A 26,446-nucleotide genomic window follows, 5' to 3' on the forward strand; every position below is an offset into this window, starting at 1 on the left:
TTGAGGAAAATATCACCCATCAATGTTTCAAAGTCTTCTAAATGGGAATTCCCTTCAGCTTCATCCACACCCTACCACACCCATGGGAATATTGACATACCCACAACTCTGACACAGACTGAAGCATCCAGGAGTGAAGAAACACTTGTTTTCCTAGAGTTGCTGTCAGTTTAAAAATTAGTTACAGTATCATAGCAATTAACTAACCATCTTAACAAAATGAGAAGTGAGGTCCTTTGAACAGGAAGCAAACTGCTACCAAGTGACTACGCTAACCTCTCTTCTGCCCTATGCATTCTTCAGTCTGATTTGAAAGTTACATGGAGAACACAAAACAACTGGCACCAGTACAAACACGAGAGTCTCAAACTTTTCTTGTGTTACATACAATCCCCCAAAAGGCACTGATCACTGTTTGGACAGCTAAAGCCATATTCAACCAACCTGAACAGATTTATGTAGTGATTTTTATCAATTATCCTTGACAATGTGCACTTCTAAAAGAATAATTTATCTTTTAGATGAGGACAGTCTTTTAGTCTGAATATGAAAACTATCTAAGTAGAAATCTTTAGCATCAAATAATACATTTGTATATCTTTTCTGAAATACCACGTAGGTAAAATTTCTTCCACCTGAAATTGTATACATCAGTCCTTACCTGAAAGTAAGAAACTAACCCTTTTCTAATTTTCAAATATGTCCATCAATTGTCTCTTGAAAAGTCTTACTTCTTTTTTTGAAATATCAGAGATTAACAACTTCTGAAAACTGGATGGGCCGAGGTCTAACTGGACTAATATTTCAGTTAACATCCCATTACATTTTCATGCCGTTAATAGAAAAATGATTCTGTGCCATTGAAAAATTCTACTTAGCTTATGCTGCTGGGAAAGATGTTGAGTTTGAAATAGCAAAAGCAGTCGGTGGGTCATCTAACAATTTAGTTGGCATGCAATTTGTAAACTACACACATATTTGATGGTTGAGCACTGCACTATTTCACATCCTCTGAATGAGAACTGCAAGGACGACCATTACTAGGGTTTCGATATTGTTGCATAAGCATTGCATATTACAGTCTTTTTACAATGCATTCCATCTGTTTCACATAGCTGTATGGTAACACTGCAGCAGAATGAAATGTATCATTGCACATTATCACATAAAATCCTCTGCTCTTTGTGAAGCAGAGATTTTACAGACAGTGCCAGCTGCAATCTGTAGGAAGCAGTGTGAATGTTTCCATGAATTCAGTTAAAGATCATATGCTCAGGGTGTGGCCATGGGAAAGACTAGTGTATCTTACACACAGTCCCTAAAGTCCAATTAGTGTTCCTTTAATTACAAACAGACTTTTCCATATCCTTTTGCAGTATTCCACCCTGACTTACCTGAAAGCAAACCAAAATAAAATATTAACTACGAACATTAAAAATATTACATAAATTGGACACAAAAATCACTGCCTTGATAAATTCGCGTCTCACTTGGACAAGGTACTTCATGAAGATGAAATATCACATACCAAATGTAATAAAACATTACAAGCACTATAACTACAGCAGAAGAATGACAATCAAGCACAGCTATTCTGGTCATAAACTATGTATAAATGTTATTTATATGTCATTTACACATTTAAGCACATTATCTCCCCTCCAAATGTAAAAATAATAATAATATAAAGGCAGAAACATGTAATGGAAAATCTAAGTTAAAGCTTGTCAAAATGGCAAGCAACTGAAAATTTCCACTGCAAGCATGGAAAATATTTGGTGGCTTTAATATAGGTGTCCATATTTTCTGCACACTCACACCCCGCGTTTATTTTCCTGGAGAAAAAAAAAAAAAAAAAACCACAGAATTTTCATACTGATTTCACACTCCATAAAAAAAAAATCTCTGGTGGAAACAAAATGCATGGAATTTGATGGGAAGCTTTGATAAGGATAACATCTACCAAAATTAAGTTAAAACATATTCAATTGAGTTTGTAATTCTGCAGACCGGTTCCTGCCATTGGTCTGCCAGTGTCTCAGGTGCAGCTCCAGTACTCACACTCACTAGCTTTGCTAACTGGCTTTAAGAGCAAAGCTTGCACATCAAATGTTCAGGCATTACTTACCTCAGACTGAGGTACTAAAAGTCACTATGAAAAAAAAAAAAAAAATCACCTTTGCATGCCTTTTTTGATTCTTTCCTGCACCTTTTAACTTAAACAGACACCTTAAAAGGCTCATCCATTTCATGCACATGCATTTTATTCAGAGAGTCTAGACTTGAACCCCTTAACCATTACCCTCTCAAAGCTGTATTTGTGTATCCTGTTCCACAGAGCATGCAAAACTTCAAATCCATCTTGCTGAGAAATTTTGTTCACAGCTGCTTGCTTGGCAGGGATTTGGTTGGGGGAAGGGGAGGGGGGGGGAGGAGGCGAGAGACAATTTTCCAAGCAATGGGGAAAACAGTAAAAAACTTTCATCATCAATGGCCTTGACATTGCTGGAGCCAAAGGAAACAACATCACCCAACTGATTCCATGAGAGGGAACCATTCAGAAATAAACAAACAAAAAATCTCCTGCATTTATTTCTATCGAGGTAGTTTATGCCAAGCTTCCTTTGGTGAAATCCAGATTTCTCCTGCATTGGCTTCCTCCTGCTGTTGATAGAGCAGGATATTTGCTGAAACACAGCAAGTAATGAATGTGATATTCCGAATTAATCAGCATATATGGTGGAGAGAGAACTCTGTTCTCTTCTGAAGCTGTAAGGACAGCTATATTTTTTTTTTTTCCCCCCAAAGGAACTATCAAATACTTTATTGGTAAGATACGTAATTGGGTCAAGAGCAGATATAAAATTTCTGTACTAATTCTTAACTGCATGAAAGTCTTGCTAGCAAATGAACTCCATAACAGGTACATGTCTTACTGACCCTGTAAGTAATTTTATATAAAGAAAAGTGCTTGGCTATTGCTACATGTCTACACTACACAAAGAATAGGTGACATTTCATGAGCTAAGTTCTCATTGCCCTAACATCTCCAGATTTCTCAAAAGAAATAAAAATTTGCAGGAGTAAAACCTGGTTGGTTTCCTTCCCACCCAGTAAATATATTTCCATTTCTCAGGAGAGTATTAGAAAACAACTACTGCACTAGCATATTTTATAACTGCTCAATGATGAGATAGTGTACCAAAAAAAAAAAAAAAAAAAAAAAAAAAATCACAAAAATCATCTTTATTCTTCACTTTCTTTTGCAACATCCCAAATCTTTACTGACTGTGCACTGCTAAACAGTTGTTGTACATCATTCCAAAACTAATGGCATTTTAATGATGGCATTAATTATTCTGGATATCACATAAACATTTTATAGACTGGGAAGCAAAGTACTTTTTGCTTTGTCTAAGAGAGGTATAAAATGGATTAGATACAGACCCCAGTCAAGAGGGACACTGACAACTTTAGCTATATTTGGTTTGTCCTATTCTAAAAGACATCATCTCCCAGACATGAATTCAGTAAGATGTTGAGATACTAGTAAGCATCATTTGCAACTACCAGACTAAGCAAATTAATTCCCATGTCATTGCTATCAGACAACTTCTAACTTTGAAGTCATTATCGACCCTCAGGCAGCCTCATTACACCACTTTACAAGGCTATAGAGAAGAGAAATAAACCTCTGATGAGTGTTTTTAGGGAACAGAGAACCTTAAATCTGAAGTGGCCATCACCCAGAGATCTGAACTCTGAACCCCACTTGGCTGGTCATCTCTGAGGGTCAGACATTACAAGGAGGATGACCCTAAAACATCTGTTGAAAATCAGACTACCAAACTGATGGGAAATTCAGACTAGTCCAAATGCGGGAGCCAAATCAGCTACTGAAACTATATAGTGCTACCAAACGTAGAATGATTACACTATGGAGAAAATGGGTTCAGTTCTAAAATCAAGAAACAAATAATAAAACCCCTTCAATGTAGTTTTTCCTTTAAGGACACAGAGAAGCATCAAGAAAGAACATAAAGGGAAGATGAGAGTAAGATAATTAAAAATACTGATCCTGAATCAAAGAGCTGACAGTCAGATGCTATCAAGTAAGACAGTAAGGGTTTTGTGAAAGAATTCTTAAGCAATGTCTGGCTCTTAAAGACATACCTATTGTCAGAGGTATTTTAACCAGCTTAAATGTCTGACAGATCGTCCTGAAAATCTATATGGCTTTCAACTGCTAATACAGATATAAATTTTCATTCTTTGTAGGAGAGAATACCAAAGAGAAGTGTAGTGTTTAGAATCAGTCTAATTTGGTTTACTGTTTTTGAGAGGCCTACAAAAACCTGCAGATAAATTTTGAAGGATATAAGAAATAAAAACCTTGATGTGTCCAAGAAAAAGAAATACACAGAATTTAAGTGATTTGCCTATCACCACATTTTATGTTGTGTCACATCTGAGGTTTAAATATTCACTCAGCAATTAGCAATGGATTTACCATCCGTTTCTGTAGGGATTGTCAAAGGGACTGCAAAAAGAGAGTAAAAGTCCTTGAGCTAACTAAGAGAAAATCCCAGACAAATGAAAAGTCAGGAAAATATAACACAATATTTCTGCTAATAAATTATCAGTCATTTATTTTCTACTGGTGTAGATGGTCTCAGACCAAAAAAATCTGTTCTCAGACATTAATGTCTGTGGTATTGCTAGGGACACTTCAGATGCTGAGTTTAAAGGAACATCTCCTACAACAAATTCCCAGTATTAAAAGTTACTTGAGTGAGACAATCTACCTTAATATTCTCTTTGCACTTAAGAAACACAAAGTAAGCTCTTCCTGTACAATGAAGAGAAGATATTATCATTACATAAAGTGACCTCCTCCACCCAGCTCTATCCATTTCTAATCTCTTGCTACCTATTTCAAGCACTCACCCTACAGACTGAATTGTATGTAGTAGCATTGTGGATGTGAGGTTTTTCAGCCATCTTAATGACGACTTATATGATGTGGCCCAATAACCAGACAAATATACCTTTGTACTGTGTACTACTTGCAATTTCCAACGGATAACTCAAGACTACCTACTTTGTAGTAAAGTATAATGAAACACTAGTACTATGTTCCACTAAATAACAGTCACCCGCAAGCATTAATAAAGATGACTTAATACCTGATTTTAACAATCTGGCAAACAGTCACACTGATTTTTGCGATTTCTTCATTTCTCCCATAAAGCCTTAAGAGGAATTAGAAATCTATTCCTAGACACATAATCACAAAGGCATCACAGCTGTTAATCAAGCCATCATGACCAATGAGAATCCTGAATGCACCTCTACAGTGCCCCAGACAAAATAAAAGCACCTGATGTTTTCAATACTTTAAAAAATACTTTAAATTCTTTAAAAAGCATCTTATGTTTTAAATACTTCTTGATTTTTAAAGTGATCACCTCGTGACAGCAGCCAAACTCATTGTCTCATTATTATTGTTATAAATTATACAATTATAGTGCCAGAATGAACTACGGTGAATAGGTAGTCTGACCTGTTAAAAATGTGTCAGAGGACAAGAACATCAAGAAAGGACAGGAACCATAAGAAAATTATTATTACTTTAAAAAGGATATATTCCTAGATTAAAAATATGAAAAATATTACAATGTAAAATAGAATACCATTTACATTAAAATAGCATGCATAATATATGTAAGAGCTTGATATCCATGTTACAGCACAGGAGATTTGAAAAATAGTATCTGGTAATTATAATTACTGAATATCAATTGTTAAAAGCTGCAGACATAAGATTCAAGTCTTTGTTTAGATTTTGAAGCACTCTCTCAGACTAACAGTGATTTTGAACAACTCTAAAGTCCTTTTAGTTGGGGAAATTTATTCAGTGGTCCCAATACACCAAGGATTTCTCAAATCTCTGCACTCAGAACAAAACAATAGAACTGAAAGGGTGTTAACTTCAGAGGTTAATTATAGCTTTTTAAGTACCATCACCATTAACAATTTTACTGTCCAAAAAATACCCTGGGGACATTCACAACACGTGCTGGTGCAGTGGAAATGGACCTGCCTAGCTAACGATGATCATCCTTTGAGTTTTAACTGATCTTTTACAATAGCAAAAGGTGAACACCAGGTATGAATATTGCAGAAAGTGCAAAACCATTAGAAATAAAACCACTGTCTCTCATTTTGATTTTTCTAGAAACTGCCAGTAGCAGAATCAGTCCCTAGTATTAAGTCCATTTATATCATGATCGCAATTTGCAAACACACAGATGGAACTACCTACATCCTGCATCTTGTCAGTGCTGGTCCTCACATGTATAGGTAATGAGAGAGATCAAGACCAAAGGCTAAGTTCACTTGCCCGCCATAAGCTCGTGCTCTTTGAGATGCCCTGAGGCTGTAAGAGACGTTTGCCAAGCCCTGCTGCAGTGTCCCTGGGGCATCCTGTGTGGAGGCAGCCAGGCCTGATGGGTTTCCCAGGCAGCAGCAGATGCCTGCGTACTGGGTAACCACATCCCACCCCAAACATGTAACACTGCAAATCCTTCCCCTATTAATGGCTTCCCTATAAACAACTTAGCTGAAGGAGCTGGAAGAAAAAGAGAAAAAAAAAAAAAAAAAAAACACAACATACCAAACCCACACCAAGAAAACAATATGAAAATTTGATGAAGAATAAAAAAAATACACAGCCTGTTTATGTTTTGGGTTTCCTAGCAGTTTCACTAAAGTCACTAAGTCATGACATGCCCAGAGCAGAATCAAACAACTCAAAAAAAAAGGTCATGTGAAAAGGAGATCACACTTAAAGACTGGACCACCTCCAAAGACTGCAAAGAAGGGGCAAATTGGTAAGCAAAATGTTCAGAGAAACCCCAACAAGAGCCAGAAGAGCACTATGAAGATTTTGGGTGAGATCCCAACAAAGAGCTGAAACATCGTCACGGCATGGCTGTCAGAATCCAGAAGACAGCTGAAGGAACGTTGCAAACGCAACTTGTGCGGTTTTCCAGCAACTGTAATTTATTACAGTCACTAGGGCAGATGAGTATTGTATGCTGTGTTTAATTTGTCCTGTTTACACAGGCTTTTTTTTAAACAACATATACCCAAAACATGGACAAATGCAGAAATACGGAGTCATTTTTGCAGGAAACAGCTCCTCCCAGAGTTTAAGTGACCAAAAGATTCAAATGATCTTGAAGTACAGAGAGGAGGTGAAGGAAGGGGTGGTATCCTTTCACAACAAAGATTATTTTTACTTAAGTATCATTGTTGAGCTTAGACACTTGCTTCTGTGATTGTAATTGATACTGCTGGGCTTCGCCAAACAGTCCTAAAAATGGCAGCTCTGAAGGTATAATCTTATAAAAGCAGTACACCATCACCTTTCTCCACTTTTCAAAAAAGCTCAAAAGAAATATATCTTTGTAGACACGATATTTTACAAAGAAATATATATTCAAGAAGTGCCATGCTTTGCTGAAATAAGATCAGGCTGTAAATCTAGATAGTCTCTTGAACAATTTGTACGTTCTCTCGAATAAAGTATTTTTACCACGTAAGTAAGAGCTGAAAGAACCAAACAGATCTATCATGAAAAAAAAATAAAAAATTAAAAAATGCATCCGCATTGCTGCATTAGGTCTAAGTTTTGCTCAAGGTCTCTTCCATGGACCTTTGGTGACTGTTCAGCTGGAAATTAAGGGCCCAAGAGAATTTTTTTTTTTTTAAAGCAGTAAGGGATATCCTGAGTCTCAGCCAGCAGCCTAACAATACAGCTTCCAACAGCCAAAACTGTGCGAATTGTGCTGGGAACATCACTCATTACCACACTGCATGCTTATGGAGTTTTCATATAATTGCATTTTAACTATTAAAAGTGTTTTATTTCTGAAAGATGTTATGCTTTTAAGTAATAGGTTCCTACTCTATATAAATCAACCTTTTTATTTCTCAATATATTCAGGTAGTCAGCTTTGAAAGCTATACTGTGTAATTCTAATGTATTTCTTGGGAACAAAAAATTAGGCTGTGAAAAGTCTACCCTATACTTCACTTTCATATCATTTGCATCTCACACCTGACCAGTATAATATGGAATTTTCTTTATGATAACCTGTTCTAGGTTTCAAGGAAAAAAAAAAAAAAATTAAAAAAAAAAACAACAACCAAAACTCAACTGAAATTAAAAAACCCACCTGATTTATATTAAATTCTCATAGAAAACCTATGTATCTTCACTCTTTTCTACCATAAAATACCTCAAGTGCTTTTCTCTAAGCAACACCCTTTCTCTCCTACAGGACTGTGACATAGGTGGAGCTGATCACTGTGGGATTGGATTTGCTTCTTGGCAAAAGTTGTTATGACGTACTTGCTGCTACATCCTAAGGTTTGTTAGCACTCCCTGTCCTAGCTGCATCTACCACATCCCACAGGGATAACTACGGCATTATTGCAGAAAGCTATCAGCTGAGCTATGGATTTCAGAATTTTATTCTTCAGAGCCATGCTTTTGAGGAATTAGCTGCATTTATGTCCAAGGCATGCAATGCTTCAATAACTTTCAGTGTTATATGTGCATTATTTCTTGTTTGTACTAAAAACCATGGAAGTAAGAAAGCAGAACTGTTTAAGTTGTAAAGGCAAGTCTTAACACTCTTCGCACAATTTATCTCCCATGCAACTGTTAAAGAGCTATGAGCTGTGTAGAACTGTGAAAATCTGTTTCTAAGTCCTGTCATTTTTTGATACATCCGACAGTTAATTTGGATTGGGGTCTTTTGAGTTAACTGCAGAGACAGACTTGTTGAGACAACTACAAATAGGAGTCTTCACACATTTATCATTCTCTCTGTGCTACTTCTGTCCTCACAGCTAGATTTGACATTGGGAATTGGCTACTTAATGTAATTTCTCCAGTGTTACTCCCTTTAAGTGCTTCTGTGGCTTGTCAGCTCTCTTGGCCCAGGAGATGCCTGTGTGTGATCATGACTCTTCCCTGAAAAGCTTCTTCATTACTGGAACTGTGATTTCATTTCTTCTGTTGTTCTCCATGCTCCTTGGCCTTTACACCATCACGAGAAAAAACAGTCACTGAAATGTAACTGCCATGTTGAGGGTGTCAGAAATTATTAAAATGCTGAATGCTTTATGCTTACACTGTTAATCTAATTCTCTTCCCATGTTGATGTAGAAGGACCAAGCTTAGAGTAGCTGGTGAGTACTGATCCTGTCCTCAATAATGCTAGATGCTCAAATGGTCTTTGTGCACAAGTTTCATGACCATTCTTGGAGAACTGAAGTTGTAGTCTTAACAAGCATACTGCCTAACTGGCAAACATGAATTTTGTCACTATGACAAATACCATTTATGAGCAAGTAAAGTTTAGGAAAGTAAAGAAGAAAATTAGGGAGCTGTTGTTGATCAAGGCTTTAAACAAAACACAAGCATGCCTTCCTTTCTGTGCTAATTCTAGGAGGAGAAGGAAGTCAACACAATTAATGGCTGATAATTATAAAAATACTGTGTTACTTTATATAGCCCAGCATATAGCTTGCATAAACACTAAAGATCTTTCATTCAACTGCTTTCAGTCACTGGCTTTTTTATAAGTCTGGATAATATTATACTATCTTTGTTAGATAAATTTATAGTTAGATAAAGGTACGTGAGTTTCAGGGGAGTATATAGTTCCCAGGACCATTAAGGAGAAATTAATTTTTCTTTATGCAAAGCATTGCAAAAATAAATTCAGTTTCTTAAGGTGACACATACATTTTTTTTCATTTCAGGAAGCAACATGCACAGGTACAGACAGAAGTCAAATGAAGGGATACTAAAGCTCACTTGCCTAGGTCTTATTCAAGATGGGAAATCCTCCATTTTGAGTTTAAAGGTTCCAGTTCAATTATACCTGTGAAACAGCATTAACTATTCTAAAATAAATGAAAAACATGAGTTGCGTTACAAAAATATAATATCCCTATGATATTCCGATCCTTGAAAACAACATGTCACTGCTAACAAATCAAAAACATCTGTTTTCACAACATTAATTGGTCTTATGAGCAATTTGTTGTGGAGCCAAACTTTTAAAAACATAAGAAAAAGAAATCATCAGGATTGGAGAGAAGGTGATGGTGGGAAAGAGAGAGCTCAATCCCAGTATGTGTAAACAAACTTGTGCATTTTCTTTAGTTTACTGGAGACATGGCATGTTTGTCAGTTTTACAACATTTCCTAAACTACAGCTAGAGGTGCAAGGTACAAATATGTATAGAATATGATATAAATATATGGTATGATTATATATAGACCATCAGCACCTTGAAACTGCTTAAGCCAGAAAATTTCTGGTCCTTGTGTTATAGAAGTTAGAAAAGATAGCCAGTTAGAATTTGTAGAAACTAAGCTACTTACTCAGGTGCAATAGCCAGGAGCCAATTCACAAATTAAGAGCAAAGGAAAACAAAATCAAGTTTATCAGCAAGTATAAGCACATACCTAAAGCATCTCAGACTTGAGAACAGGCTATTAGTAGCAAGTCCTCTCTGACCTGACTTAATTTGGAGGCACATGGTTTCCATTATGCTGTTTTTACTGAAGCAGATCTGCACAGTAAGTGGACAGAAAAATTCTGTACAAATTTATACTAGGTGGGGTGGGAGGGTGCTGAGGCTGAAGCCCAAGGATGAGGAATTGAGGAACAAATTCAGTTCATCAAATAAGTAGCAGCATAGTTGGATAAGCTACGTAGTCTTCTGTATACTCAATGCTCTTCCAAGCTCAAGCAAGTTCCTCCATATTATGGACAGAGTGCACACAGGCACATTAATTTATCTAACAAGTACAATTTTGAAACTAAACTCATTAATGTTTGCTGAATTGAGGGTAATACAAAGATGCTAGCACAGGTCTGCTCAGTGCAAATAACACTAACAGTCTATCAAGAGATGGATTTTCCCCTCCTTATTCACAGTGAATATATTTTCCTAAGTATCTCACCTAATACAGGAATCTTAGAAACATTATTCCTATATGCAAATATTTCCTCAGAGCAGCAGCAACTGTACGGAGGTGCTAGAGAAGTATGTTTTTCCCCAGGAAAATACATGTAACTAAAAACTGATAAATTCTAAAAGAGCACCCCAATACATTCTGTAGTCATAAGTTGTGCTGAACAATGTTTTTTCCCTCACATTCACCACATAGACAAAGAGTTTTTCCTCCTAAAATGCAAATTAATTTAAGCTTATGTGATCATTAAATTGTATTTTAGGAGACTAAGGATGCTAATATCATAAATAAAATTTAAACCATGCATATCTTACTAGTTTACCTGTTATAGAATCAAGGAACTATAAATAGGAGTCACCACTGCATAATATATATTTGTCCATATAGGTAATGTATGTCAAATGTGTTTTTCTTTGAATGATTATGTTTACTGATTTATATCAGTGAAAGATGAGAAACATTTGCAGTGAGCTCAATCCTACTTCCCTGAGAAAAAAAACAAAAACAAGAAACAGCACCAGCTGCTTGGCAGGACTCTGCTAGAATGATAACATGGTCTCTGAGTGTTCTTGTTCAAGAAATGGAATTAATTACTGATGAATACTAACACAGCAATAGCACTGACAACTGCATTACCTATACTGTCTAGCAAACAATCTGTTTGCTCACGGTGGCCACTGCTTTAATACAGAGCTTTTCTAAAATTATTTTTCATGTATTGTACTTCGAGAGTAATATTTGAACAAAGTGGTCAACTGTGTCTAAATCTATAAGATGTTTACATTTAGCAAAGATTTGTTGGTAAGAAGAATTTGATATAGCAATAGCATGCAAACTCATTATTAAATCTACCTGAAGCTAAGCACAGAAAAAACATTTTCTTAAATAATATCCATCCACTAACTTGGGTTAATCTTCAGTAGTCATAATTAGAAAATTAGTATGAACAGGTTCTATAGTTCATTCTGCAAAATTTTCATCACTCTCCACTTAACAGATTGTTGTTCATAAAAAATGACACTTATTTCTAAGAGAATGCAGAATGATCAGTCTGAATAAAAAACCCTAAGGGAAGAGGACAAAGGAAGTTCTTACACAGCTGAGAAGACAAGAGTGAAAGAACAGAAAAGACCTAGAGTTATGCAAAAATCTTTATATGAAAAGTGACAAAGGAAAAAACTGCAACCAAAAAAACCCCAAAACAAAACAAACCCAAGAAAACTCCACACCAAAAAACTCAACCACAAGCTCTGCTGTAATTGTGTGATTGTATAAGTATCTACGCTTTTTTGGATAATGTTCCAGATTTGTTGGTCTGAAAATTTGGACAGAAATCTCATGAGAACAGGCTTTCTGATGATATTTTAGATACTCCCAGGTTATAAGCCTGCCAGAAATAATGCAAGAGCAGCCTTTTTCCATAGTATTTTGGTGCTTCGATTCCAACTCCAGCAAAAGAGTAGGAACTGCAGAGTCATGTGAACTTTAAAGAGAGAGCGATCAGTAACAAAACTTTCTTTCCCCATTCCTCACCAATGTGCAATATGGTACAGCATGAATTTTGGGGAAGACACAAGAGGACTCTGATTTCATTTGAATCACTTCACTAATTTTGAAAAAAGTATTAGTTGGTGCTATTTAAAACAACCACCAGACAGGAGTCACAACTTTATTCAGTTTGTTACCAACTGGTTTTCTAATAAAGATCAAGGATTTCTGTCTTGAGCACTGTGCTGTGACTTCACACACAGGATTCCTGCAGCTTACAGATATAGCTGGTAAATAAAACAGGATGTTACAAAGGTTACCTTCCTCACACAAAACAAGGAAAACAGTTAATTCGTTGAAAGACTGTGAAAAGGGATCTTCTATTGCTAATAATGATAACATGCTTGCTACATTGTGGAAGAAAAAAAACCCAAACAAACCAACAACTCTTGTTTTGTGTTAGTTATCCCTTAACACTGGCTACAATAATAGTTACACTCCTGCAAAGGATCACATAACTAGAATTTCCACATGTATATCTTGCACTTCTTGGGAAGAGGTGCAATTTAGGAACAGGTCTTTTGGTAGCCATGCTCTTACGCAATCAGGATAAAGTCAGTCAAAAGGTATACTGGGGAAACAAAGTTTCTGGCTCAACCGCCCTTTGTATTATCCATATAGGTTTGTTGAGCAAGGATTATTCTAATCTTTGTTTTATTACAACATATACACCCAGGTTATATGGGGAAAACACAGTAAGTTCTTCCAGAGGGTTGCAGAGAAGTGGGAATCCTTCTCCTAAAGATCTGGGGTTACAGACAGCTTTGGAAAGACTCTCAGAGCACCGAAAAGATATAAAGCAAAGATAGATTTGGTTACTCCACAGAGACTATGCTAGAGGAAAAGAGAGCCAATAGGATCACATGGAACACAAAGGAAATGAGAATGAAAATAATTACACTTCAATTTTATTTTTTTTTTTCCTTTTCTGTTTTTAGCTAGAAAACAAGGTCTAGATACTGGCAAATTCACAGGCACACCACTGTTTTCTCTTTGAAAGCTAAGGTTCTTCAACAGTGGGGCAGGAAAGGCAGTTGAATCTCTTCAAACAGACAGCAGTTGCTTGATAACTTGGTGACCTTCCTGTTAAGCCCAAAGGGCCACAAACACATAGAATCCATATGACCCGTGACATCTTCAAACAGTGGAAGTTGTTAACCAAGTGCCCAATGTCAGGAAACAACTGTCTGTCTGTGACAAGCTGAGTTCATCCCCCTCTATGGGACTGGAACTAATTTATTTTCTAATAGAGTATCCTTACAATCTCAAGAGAGAGTCAAGAGAAAAGATTTTTGCAATCAGTTGCAGGTTACCCCATTGGAAACCCAGCTGATTAAAAAAAACTATCACATGAAATCCTTTTGACATGTTCAATGCTCTAAGCATTTAAGTGCTCGCTTTAAAAGGTTACAAATGGATTCTGGAAATCCACATGTATTTCTTGGAGCTTTTTTAGTTCAAAAAATTGCTTACATCCATGCACATAAGATCATGTGGTGTTTTAGGAGGAATACATTAACTATTGTGCTGTAGTTAATGTGACACCAATACTGTTGATTTGCATTAATTAGTTGCTTTATTTTTACATTAAGCAGTGCACGCTCCCCTTCCCATACCAAAAGATATATTAATGTTCTTTCTTAAGTGGAAAAAAATTACATTAGGTGTGGAAAATAATTACTGAGCACCCTCTATGTCTCACCTTTCAAAAGGAGTAGTCATGTGTACCCAGTGGACAAAAGACATTTTCTCCAACACATACTTTCTCTTTGGTACTTTCTTGCTGGTCACTAGCTTTTTTCCCCCCACTTACAACTCCCTTTAAATTGTGGCTGGTTTTGCAAACCTTGTTTTGTGCTCTGCGTATCATCCATATAGTTTCACTAAGTATGTAGAACTGTGGGAGTATACTACTTGTGACTTCAAGGATTTTGTAGAATTGAAGACTCAAAAGCCAAATAGAGTCAGAGAGCTGAAGGAAAACAGTTGGTCTCTAACACTTCCAATGAGCCATTTGTCAAACTGGACAAAAACTGTACAGTCTGGAAAAGCTTTTGATGAGTAGCATTAACTCAAATCTCATCAGCTGACACGTCATGTCAGTTAATATATTTCTTAATCTGCAAGAACAAGACTTACATGTATATTCCTGTAGTGGCTGACTCCCCCACCCGCCTTGTCCCTGCATGCGAAAGAAGGCAGCACTGAGACATGCTGTAGGATATTCAGCTGCCAGACTTCCTCCTCACAGTTCTGCTAACCTCAATACTGACCTATAGTACCCTTAGTTTTCCATTCCTTAGGCTCTATTACACAAATATAGCCCAGTATTCCAAATTAGGCTGTTTATTCCAAGAACACGTCTAAGAAAATGATGTGTCTTGACTAAAGGTTGAGACATTTTCATACAATGCTGAAAACATACACAGTTTTCACCAGCATCCCAAATCCCTGTGGATTGGTTTCTAGTCTATTCTACTAATCCCTGGATCCCAAACCCAAATTCAGGTCTTCCCAAATTTGACTGAATCCTCTTGCTTGAACTCCTTATTTCACATTAGCTGGAAACCTTCTTAAATGTTAACAATTGTGCTCATTAATGGGTGTCCTTCAGTTAGAGAACCGTTAATTTACTCGTGGAAACAGTCCGCAATTGCTTCAAAGGCCCACTAGGTGCTATTTCTTATCCTCACCTTTTACATCAAATTGACCCTTTGGATTCCAAGTGTTGGAAAATATGGAAAAAATACCCTGTATGTCAAAAAGCAGCACTGTGAAAAACTCATTTTCTTTTTCAAACTTCAAAAGCAAATTATTTCTTTTTTTAAATGACCTATCAAGACTTTCAAATTCAACAGCCCATCATAAGCTTCCATGACTTAATTTTGCTAAGTATGCTAGAGCTAATTTGCAGTTTGATAGTGAAAAATTTCCTGGCTCTTTTTCTCATTACTGTTGATGATAAATAAATAGTGAATACTTACAAAATACATAAATTTATTATAAATATTGTAAAGCAGCTTTCCACAGAACTATTAGATAAAATTTATATTTCATCAAATTGAACTCTGTTAGAAAACAGGCAGTTTGTAGCCTTACAACACTAATAATAGGGTGCTGACAAATGAAGCAAGCTGGTAAATACGAAGCTTGTTCATAACAAGATTGCACAAGAAAATATACTGTAATGACCCTGTCTTGAACATCCTGTAATAGCCCATTGTTCCTCTCTATTACTCTCATTCAGCAATTTTTCTTAATAGCGGATGCATGGCAGCAAAGGAACCCATATAATGTGGGACTGCACGTGCACAAATCAGGGCACATAACAGAGGTGAGAAAAAGACCCTGGCACACCCAGAGAAGTTTTGAGTGGGCTGTTAACTGGATGTGAAGCCTTACAAAACAACCCCACATCTTTGCATAACTCGAATAAGACAAGTAAAAATATTTACCTACAAATGCCTGAAGGATTTGTAAACACTGAGAAGATAGGAGAATCATTTTACCTGTGAAGGGCAACAAATGACAAGAATGGGAATGAAAAAGGAAAATCACGGGTTTAAATTCTGAGAGATCATGGAGTCTTATAGTCAGTACAATTAAAGTTAACATGGTAGCAGAAATAGGAAGAATCCTTCCCTCGCACAGATGAAGAAGAGATGTGGTAATAATCATCTTCCATGTGTGACAACTGGATGTTTCACCTTCACTCTGTATGACAAATAATGAACTAAGATATCACTGCAGCTACTGGTATTTTAACTAGATTGTGTACTGAAACCCAGCATCTGCTTTTGTTGATAAATTAAAATACCGAATAGACAATTAATTTAGCAACCCTACTGTGAATTCATGTCATACACATAACTCCAGATACAGATTTCAGTTTAGCCACGTGACTATGTATGTAAAGAAATGGCTTTTGACTGACCACAGGATACCTGACTCAGTTTTGTCTCTGCAATTGGAAGATCATGCTAAAGACAACATCATTCCATTTACTGATTTGTGCACAGTTTACTTTCCTATGGGAAATACATTTTGAGGTTCAGATTTTTTTTCTTTGTGCATTTGTCATTCCTTCCAGCATTTTATCTTCCTTGCTTCCCTGCTTCCAGACTTCATCCTTTTAATGTTACTTAGTACTCAAGGAAGCAGCAGTTGGACAACTGTCCAGTTTAAAAACTGTAAATGTTTAAAAATATAAAAGCTTGGAAACCTAGGAAACACAAGGGCTAAAGAAATTGTAAAAATAAAATAAAATAAACGAAACCTCTGGTTTAAGAAGTCCCACATTCCTGCATGGTATAATGCTATTTTTGAACACTTTGGTTTGGCAAATGTGTATCCCCTGAGGAAGCCGAGTTTTCACAGATAACTGTCTATCACGCCAGTCTGTCTTCATTTGACAAAACATCTTTCAACAATATCTTTTCTCCCCTTGCCTGATTTAGAAAACTTACCACAATCGGTCCCACAATCTGCTTTGAATCCAGGCTCTTTTAATGCTCACTTCACCCTAACTTTATACACTTAATCTTATGGATGCCAGTACACATGGACACGCTCTGGTGCCCCAGTGCCCCTGCAGAGAGAGCGCAAGTATTTTGCCATCCTTCCAACAAACCTGAATTACTGCCATGTCCTTCACTGAGCTGTAATGTGACTCTAGGAAAAGCTTAGCATGTCAGCAGACTATTTTATCTCTGTAGCTCTAAATAAAAAGTGTCCAGTTAAACTACATTGGCTGAATTCTACCCTTGGATCTCACACATAGTTTTTAGAAGAGGGATCTCCTCTAGAGAAGAAATCCTACTTGTACAATCTCTTCTGAAATAATTGGGGGAGGGGGGGAGAAAAAAAAAAAAGGGAAAAAAAAAAACCTAGACCCAGCAGCTACCCCAGTAGTTCATACTAAAAGCTTAAAAACATCTGAATGCTGTTTTTATAGCTAGTTTCCTAGAAACTCTGAAAACGCTGAGACAGTGCATCCAGCATGAGGTGTAGGGGGACATAAAGCTCTTGTAAAACCATGCTGTGACCTCCGTAATCAATCCAAGAACAACATTGTCAAGATTTGAGGACTGCTCAGATCACCTCCTTTAGTCAGAAATTAATCATTTTCAGTACAAGAAACATACATAAATTTAAATGAATATAAATGAATAACCAATTATTTTACTCCAGACAGAACTGTTCTTCCGATTGCAGCCATTACTCTTGGTTTATATAAAACCTATATTGTGATAGCAAATAGAAATGAACAAATTTTCTATTTCTACTTTGCTCACTGGTGTGTAATTTGTGTCTATGTTAATTACACTTATGACATAACACACAGAAAATGACAGAAGGGATGTAATCTTTCAGATCTCCCTTAGTAAAAACTGATGGAGTATGAGATTCCCCAGCTCTGTGGGGTAAAGAGAACACTGCAATAGCAGAGTTTAACTTGATGGGAGTTCTTACTCTATTTTGCATATTGGTTTGGAAAGTTAGTCTTCTCTGGGATTCTAATTTTCCCTGTTTGTTTTCAGCAGAAAGGCTTTTATTTCCTGATGCACATACATGATTAACTGATTAGAAACATTTTTTTTTAAATTTCTCTTTACACACTTCTTCCAAAACAGAGAAAGAAAAAAAAAAAAAAAACACAAAGAAAAAAAACCACAAAAAACCCCAAACCCCACACTACACTGGCATGCACATAACCACAATAAAGGCTACAATTTAGTTCAGTGTTTAAGTGCCCACTTAGCATTAAGCATGTGCTTTTTCCGATTGCTGCTAGCTATGTAGAAAAAAAACACAATCCTGGTGGCTTTCCTTCAATGTTATGATGTAATAAATGACACGTTTAATAAGAAATGCAGAATGGTGGCCATGCAGAGAGTACTTGCATAGCACTCAGGAAAGAGCCTTAATTTTGGCTTTCCTGAACTTGTTTAAACTAACTTTTTCCCGACTAAATACTAAATCAATTTATAAGAGGTTACCGATCTTGATACTCTGTTACGGTACACACATCTGCTGTTCCTCTTTAAGGAGGATGACTACGAATTTCAATATATAGTCATTTATGGAAAGGGTTCTTACCCCCACCTTCCCCTTCCAAGAAACTAGACATGTGAACACGGACATTTCTCTTTGAGAGGAAGGATAAGGCAGAGGTTAATTTCATCTGCATGAGCCAGTGTAGGATAAGCTTTTAGAAATATTGTCAAGCCACATTCTTAATGCCTGGCAAAGTGACTCATTCAGAGTCATCACAGGAAAGGAAGTTGAATTAAAAAACGGAACAGGATGGAGGCTTAAACAGGAGAAAGAAGTGAGAGAAAGGAAACTGGATTGTTCAATGTGGCCTGAGGTTACAAGTTCTATAATGAGATGATTTTTTTTAAAAAATAAATGTAAAATATACACATGTAAAATATATATACACACACATTTATGCATATATAAAAATACATGTATGTATGCATGTATTTATAAAAACCCCCTTCTTTATATTTGAAAAGAGACTTGTATTTGTGGATTGCCTTCAAAAGCTACCTGCTGAGGTATTTGTTTCAGTACAAGCTGGCATTAACACAGTTCAGGAAATAAACAAGAATCCCCTCTAGAAACCCCCCAATTTTTAACAATCATGCTCCAATTCCACACAATATGGAACCCACAGAATATGGAGTTATATATTCATGTAAAATTCCACCAGAATGCAACAAGCACATTGTTATACCATTCCCTGAAGTAACACTCTGTGCAATAAACAAGACTTTTTTCTATTTTTTTCCCAAAAAGCACAGCTTGTACTTTCTTGTACTAGCAGCTCAGGGCAACATGAAAAAGTTTCTCCAAATATTTTTTACTGTGAAACCTACCACATCACCTATCATGTCAAAAATATCACGACAGCCACCTATCGTGTCAATTTTAGCTAATTCAATCAGAAAACAATATGTAAACAGTTTCAGTGAATATGTTCACTGGCAGCAGCCCACTGCAGAGCACCTCCTTGGATTCATCATAACTGAAAACACATTACTTGTGTAACTAGAATTTCCTTTGACAAAAAGAGTAATTTTGGTTCCCAGAGAAGCCGACAAAAGCATTTTTAATATCATAAAGGCAATATTTAACTGTTTCACAGCTCTTTATGTTTCAAAACTGACACCTGTGAGTAAAACTTCTCATTGTATAGTCTAATACTAACTCTTGTGTCATTTTTCATGTTCAAAGGGATACACGGAAAGACAAATACACCCGTTTTATCACGTAATTAAAAAAAGAAAGTTAATAATTAAGAAGGCATGCATGGGCAAAAGATTATCCTAGAAAAATGTATTAGAATAAACACTTTTAAATTTTACATCTCCTCTCCCAAGCAAATTTATCTCTGTTTGTGAAATATTCCTTATTTAATCCCCAGAGTGACACCTGCTGGATTTCCCTAACAGGAACAAATGAGCCAATATCCCCATTTTACAGAACATTTCAGGATAATCATTGCAAAAATGTGGCCTTTTAGTAATCAAAGGTTACATGGTATCATTTTTTTCGATCCATTTAGGTCAGTAAATACATACATAGATGCAACCATAGAGGAAACAAGTATGATGTCTAAAGCTCTTGTTCATTTTTGAAATACGTATTTTAAAATTTCTGTCCAGGAAGGATTATTTATTGGGAGATAAACTATATTCATTTATGATAACATTAATACGAAAAACATTTTAAAGCCTAAAACAAATGAGTTTTTTTATAACAAATATGTTCTCGGTACATCTTTTGCTTTAGTTTAATGAAACTATCAGCATTAGCAGAATTAAAATAATACTAATTTATTAAAATTAATTTCCAAGACTTTACCACTGTAATGGGGAAGGAAAAAAGTGAGGGGAAAATCTAAATGGTAGTACAAAGAGCGATACTTTATGCCCATACAAGCATCAAGGTTGTGCAGTTTCCAGGCTCAGAATTATCAAAGAACATGTGGAAAAGATGATAATAGTTTTTAGGAACTAAAAAGATATTCAGCCTAAACACAGCTGATGGCATACAACAGCATATGAGGTAGCTGCTTCGAACATAATAATAGTTTTAAGAAAATTACTAATCACTGTGTTTCGCTCCTTGTCCTTGGTATTATATGAGAAGTCAGACTGGTACAGGCTTCATTAATCCAAACTCTGTCACTAATTTTGTTTGGGATATTTTTTAAATAAGGCCCGCATGATCCAGGCATAAATCCAGAAATACAACATTGTTTTATTTTTCTAAAATTCAATTACCATCTTAATGGTCAGCTACAGCTTAATAGTGGCCAAAACTGTCAGAAAAGTCTTGGGTGACATCTATGCTATAATTAAAAGGTAACAGCTTCAGAGACACATGCAAATTTACACCAGTTGAGAATCTGTTTTCTCTTCTTGAAGTGAGTACACTGATTCTCTCATGGAAAGTCTTTTTTAAATGCATTACATTCAGTTAAGTGCATTTCAAATGCATCTTTCCAAGGAAAAGCAACGCTAAATAAATCACTTCTGTTCTTTTGGACAGCGTATACTGCAGCAATGATTGAAAGTGTTTGCACAGAACTAGGACAGAAAAAGAATGGCTTTGCTGGGAAAATGTAAACAGTATAAGCAAGCTTGGGAGAGTAAGGCAGATATGCATGAGAGAAAACCGTGAAGACAAGACTTTGAAAATGCAAAAGTTTAGCCTTCCAGTTTTGCCCAGATTCTAAAACAGGACAAAAAGAAAAAGTATTTCTAAAAACAAATGGAAACAAATTTAATGGAAACAAAAAAAATGCAACGGCTCTAATGGAAAAAAAATTTAGTAAGAAGATCTTCTATTGTACTGCACTGGCTGTGGAATTCTCCCTTAAGGTAACAGGTAAGTAACAGGCCAATTTCTGCTGTTCTTTGTGCAAGCGTATTACACTGAAAACATCAGAATTGCCAATGTGAGTACAAAAAAGAAAAAAAATGTGCTGTGAACAGCATGGAAAGCTTTCTCCTTTTTCTTTTAAATATTAAAAGAAAACAAGATTCAAATGTGTTCAATTTAAAATATTAACATCCATGACTCACAGTTTTCTAAACAAAGGGTGAGGTTTAGGACTAATTTACTTTGAAAATCTCTTTTAAAACGTACATGTTCTCTCTTTCGTTGATACATTAGGAATAATAAAAGTCAGCATGATACCGACCCGCATATACTGTACATATGTACATAGAAATATTATATATATTATTACATGTCTAATACACATAAACACATACACAAAAACACTTCCAGATTTATTTTACTGATTAAAAGTTATTTGTTTGTCAACTCACATCTGTTTTGGTAATAGAAGTAGTCATTCCTTCCTTGACACAGTGATATCAAGGATATAGTTAATTCCAGAGCTCTGACACTTTGCTACACCAAAGACTTAAAATATGTCCCAGTAACAGAACAGTTACACGAGCAACTAAGAGACTGTTTTCTATAAGTGTAAAGCTTAACCAAGGAAACTACTACATATGAAACTCAATGACATAGCTACACATGCTTTTAGAACAGAGGTGACTGTAACTCTGAGGTAATGCCAATATTGTATATACGCTCTATAGGAGTGACAGCTAATCAGAAGCACAAAAAGAATTTTGCTAGCAGATCAAGAACACTGTAAACACATTGGGAGCAGATGGGAACAACTTCTTAAAGAGAAATTATATTTTGTATTCGTAACTGTAGACTTGGACTTCTCACTGGAGAAATTCCTTCAAATGCTTTCATAAATAGCCCATGTTATGTTCAGTATTTACTATAGAAGTGACTAGATATATACTTTTTAAATATTGCTATAAACATGTTATTATTAAAAACATATTGATAGCAATAGTTTCTTCCACACGACTGTGGACTGGTCTGAACCTTTTATTGGTATGATTTTGTGGTCTCCTGTGGGCTCAATCCTACCCAGCTCTTGCACATGCTAGGAATGCTATTCGAAGCAGCTGATTAACTCGAATGCAGAGAATATAGAATTAGCAATTATATTGGTGGCAAAGAAAATGTATTAGTGTGCTTTCTTCCTTCAGTTTTGTTCTTAATTGTATCCTAGTCTAAACCTGGATTGCAATGCCCAGACAGCCCACAGAGCAATACTGCGTTCCCAGAGTAGGTCTGTTTATTTAGACATTAGTTGCCAAGAATGAGACACGCAGGTTGGTGTTTTTCAACTTGAGCATTCAAATAGAAGTTATCAAAATAATGACGTAATAGAATAATAGAAAATAATAAAGTAACAGAAGTTATCAGAAGGCGGCTGCCAACAGACTTCAGAACGCAAGAGACTGGATGGGTGATGTATGTATAATTCCTTCAACAGAAAAATACTCACATTTATAATATCTTGCCCTTTGACAGTCAGTGGGAAAATTCCCACTGGCTCTCAGCGGGCCAGTATTTCAAGAGTTGTGTTGTATCAGGAAAAGCCTATTCAAAGGGACAAACACTACATTTCTTAATCCAGAGCAAGACTCCAGCTGATCAGGAATTCAGAGTACAATAACATTTGAAGTTGACAGGACATATATCACTCAATTCTTGAACTTGCAGTGCATGTCATATATTCAGGTACTTAGTTTTGTCCACTAAAAAGTGCAGTCGCGCTGCTCTACATCACTATCCTGCCAGTGTCTTTTCTTAATCTGCAAATAATGTAGATTCTGGCATTAAACCTGCAAACACATATGTGCCTGACACTTCCTATGTGGGCAGTCCCACCACAACCTTAAGCAGTTACTTGAGAAGAGCATAAAATAAGACTCTAAATCATATAGCTGAAATACTTCTGAAGACAGTTGTTCCTACAGCACTGATCATTAAAACAACATCAACGCTTTTTATCTGGTGTCATCTTGTTTGATTTAGTGTCACCGAGTGCCTTTTGTGCTGAGGACTTTTGAAGTCAGATAAAGACGTTGGGATTGCTCCTATATGCAGTGAAGCCCATGAGAGTTTAAGCAGACTTTTACAAAAGTAAATACTGCGAAAATACAGATCGCTATTTTTCATTGAGAATTTCAGACAGTATTGCAGCATGTGTACTTTGAAAGAGCACACATGGGTTCAGATCTGGTCTTATTCATATTTATCCAGATCTAGTGTGACCGTCGAAAGGACCTCAGATTCAGAGCACAACAATCAGGCTTTTAGCACATCACTGATCTGAACGGGTTCAAAACGATTACTGCAAATGAATGACAATATCCCCAGTATGCACAATATGACTGGAAAGACTCTGCACTGACACAATTCTAAGAGCAGCAAAATCCGGCCGCAGGATACCTGGCATAAATTTATTAAGGTAGAAAGCAAAAAACCTCAGCTATTGTTATTAATATTTAAATCTCGGCCCCTATAAAATGTATGGATGACTAAATGAATCATTGTAGATCAAATCCAAGCGTGATTTATAGCCTATACTTTTTCTTAACTATCCCTTAGAAACAAGATTTCTTTTCCTGATTCTGCAGATCCACTGCTTACACACAAAAGCAAATGCCTAGAGGTAGCAATCTCAGTCATGCAACCGTATTTGTAAAAACGGGGGATATCCCATCTGTGTTGGAAAACTGAAGAAGTGGCAAGACTCCTAACCGTCTCTCAGCTGATACTGGCACAGAATCACACACTTCCCACTGTTCAATAGTTTCTCAAGGAAATGAAATAGCGGACAATTACCTTTCAATAAATCAGTTCGGCGTTTGCGGGAAAAATCTCAAACAGTAACAGCCCGGCACGCGTACAAGCTTCAAACTCGAGCTTTTTATCAAGGAAACAGAAAGCCCAAACAAAACAGAAGCTTTATCTTTTTAGTCGTGGAATTACAATACAAAACCTAATTATGAAATAACTCAAGTATGACCTCTTTCCGGTACAATAGCATCAATGAGATTAAAGGAATATTCAGTACGAAAATCTACACCACTTTGTCACCTAATTCAGCCTCTCTTGGAAGAGCTCCAGTTGTATTGAATTATTCTTAAGGACCCTTTTCAAACCAACGAGCCTCTAATTCTCTCCAGATGCAACGACAGGAATTTGGTTGGCAAATATGAGAGGTTTTAGACAGAATCCTTTATGTGCCGATTAGGATATTTTTACCTCCCTTTCTATTTATCGGTGATTACTTCCTCAAGGATATATTACAACAACACCAGCTATAAAATCAACTCAATATTTCGCTCACTAAAAATAAACGAAGCTTTCCCTCAGGCATACCCCCTTCTCCCTGCAGATTACATCCCCCCGAGGTTAACTCGACGCGCACTCGGGTGGCCCCAAACCCCCCATTCTCCGGTGAAAGCACACGCGCAGCCAGGACTCACCACGCCGAGTCGTGCGGGAACGCTTTCAGAGCGACCAGACTGATTTCCCTCGCCGGCGAGGGCGGCAGGCGATGCCGCGTTCCCCCGTGCCTTGCCTCGCCTGCCTCCCAGTCCCGTCGGCCGGCCGGAGCGCAGCGGTGCCCCGACCCCGCCGCCGGGCGAGCGCCGCGGCCGCGCCTGCTGCTGCCGGGCGAGCGGAGCGCCGCGGCGGGCAGCGCCGGCAGCCTCCCGGGCGGGCGGGCGGCACGGCAGCGCTTCCTGTTACATCACCCCGACCCCGCCCGCAGCCGCCCCGAAGTTACTTTTCACTCTCAAAGGGCTGGTCCCGGGGCAGCCAGGCTCCGCCGGCGCTCCCCGGCGGGAGCGGGGCCGCCCGCGGCCGGCGGCGGCTCCTGCGCGGGGCGGGCTGTCCGCACCTCGCCCCCGGTCGCTGCCGCTCGGCCGCCCCGGGCAAGGGCTAAGGCGCCGAAACGGGTCGGGAAATAGGCGCTGAGAGGACCACAGGACCTGTCTGTGCACGGAGAGATGCCTCCGCCTCCCCCTCGAACTAGACCCAGAGAAATAAATCAGAGGCAAACAGTGCTCACGAGCGGCGTGACTGACCTGACCCGCCTCTGCCAGAAACCGCGGGGCCGCGTTGTGTCCCATACTGTAAGTGCTGGAAAGCTCTACAGAGACATACTTCCATTCCTGAAATGCATCTGCTGCATGCCTCAGATGTAAAACTGCATTAAAGGTCAGAACCAAAGTTTCAAAATCAAGCAAGTGCGTAATTTAAAATGCCACTTTGTTTTATACCCAAGAAAAAAAAAAAAAAACCCCACCTGTAAATAAGTCTTTGAAATACCAAGGGTAGAAAAAAGGCAGCAGGAACATTACTGCTGCTGCACAGATCTCTAGGCTGCATTTCTTTAATGATTAGAAAGCACGAGTAGGAGCTGCCTGGTTTGAAAACTGCCATAATTGAAGACAAGACAAAATTAACGTCTGTCCTTCTACTACCTTCGAAGAATTCTGTATCGGGACCTAAAATGTGTCTTAGAGCATTTGTCACTTATTCTTTGTACAGCTGATGCCTGTGCTATAGGCAATCTGTGCTCTCCAAATCCACAGACAGTTGCTGTGTGCACATGACAATACCATGCTGAGCAAATGGGCAGTTCACGGAGCACTGAGCTCAAATAACACTAACACCCGTAACACCAGTGCTCCTTATGGAAGGCCATAAGGACCTCCCAAAGGTCGTGGTTTTGTAAGTGCTCATCAAAATAATAACCATTAAATGTGCTCACGAAACAAGATAAAGTACTCTGCTTGCCTCTCACTACCTGTTGCTCATCCACTCTTTTTACCAGCAGAAACGTTTGTAGAACGTGTTCTGAACTGGGTGAGTGAATTCATCTGGCCATTGAAGAATCTTTTCCTCAAAAATGAAAACAGC

General features: G+C 37.4%; 1 protein-coding gene across 1 annotated transcript in view; it reads right to left on the reverse strand.

The window, feature by feature from the left end:
* Nucleotides 1–25,204, reverse strand: part of CALCRL (calcitonin receptor like receptor) — a 67,027-nt gene extending 41,823 nt beyond the window's left edge. Inside the window, exon 1 of the mRNA XM_074872667.1 lies at nucleotides 25,006–25,204. The gene's annotated coding sequence lies outside the window, so the exon portion shown is untranslated. The remainder of the gene's footprint in view (nucleotides 1–25,005) is intronic.
* Nucleotides 25,205–26,446: the final 1,242 nt, after the last annotated feature.

The sequence above is a fragment of the Strix uralensis genome, chromosome 6 (genome assembly GCF_047716275.1).
Source record: "Strix uralensis isolate ZFMK-TIS-50842 chromosome 6, bStrUra1, whole genome shotgun sequence".
In the NCBI taxonomy this organism is placed as follows: domain Eukaryota; kingdom Metazoa; phylum Chordata; class Aves; order Strigiformes; family Strigidae; genus Strix; species Strix uralensis.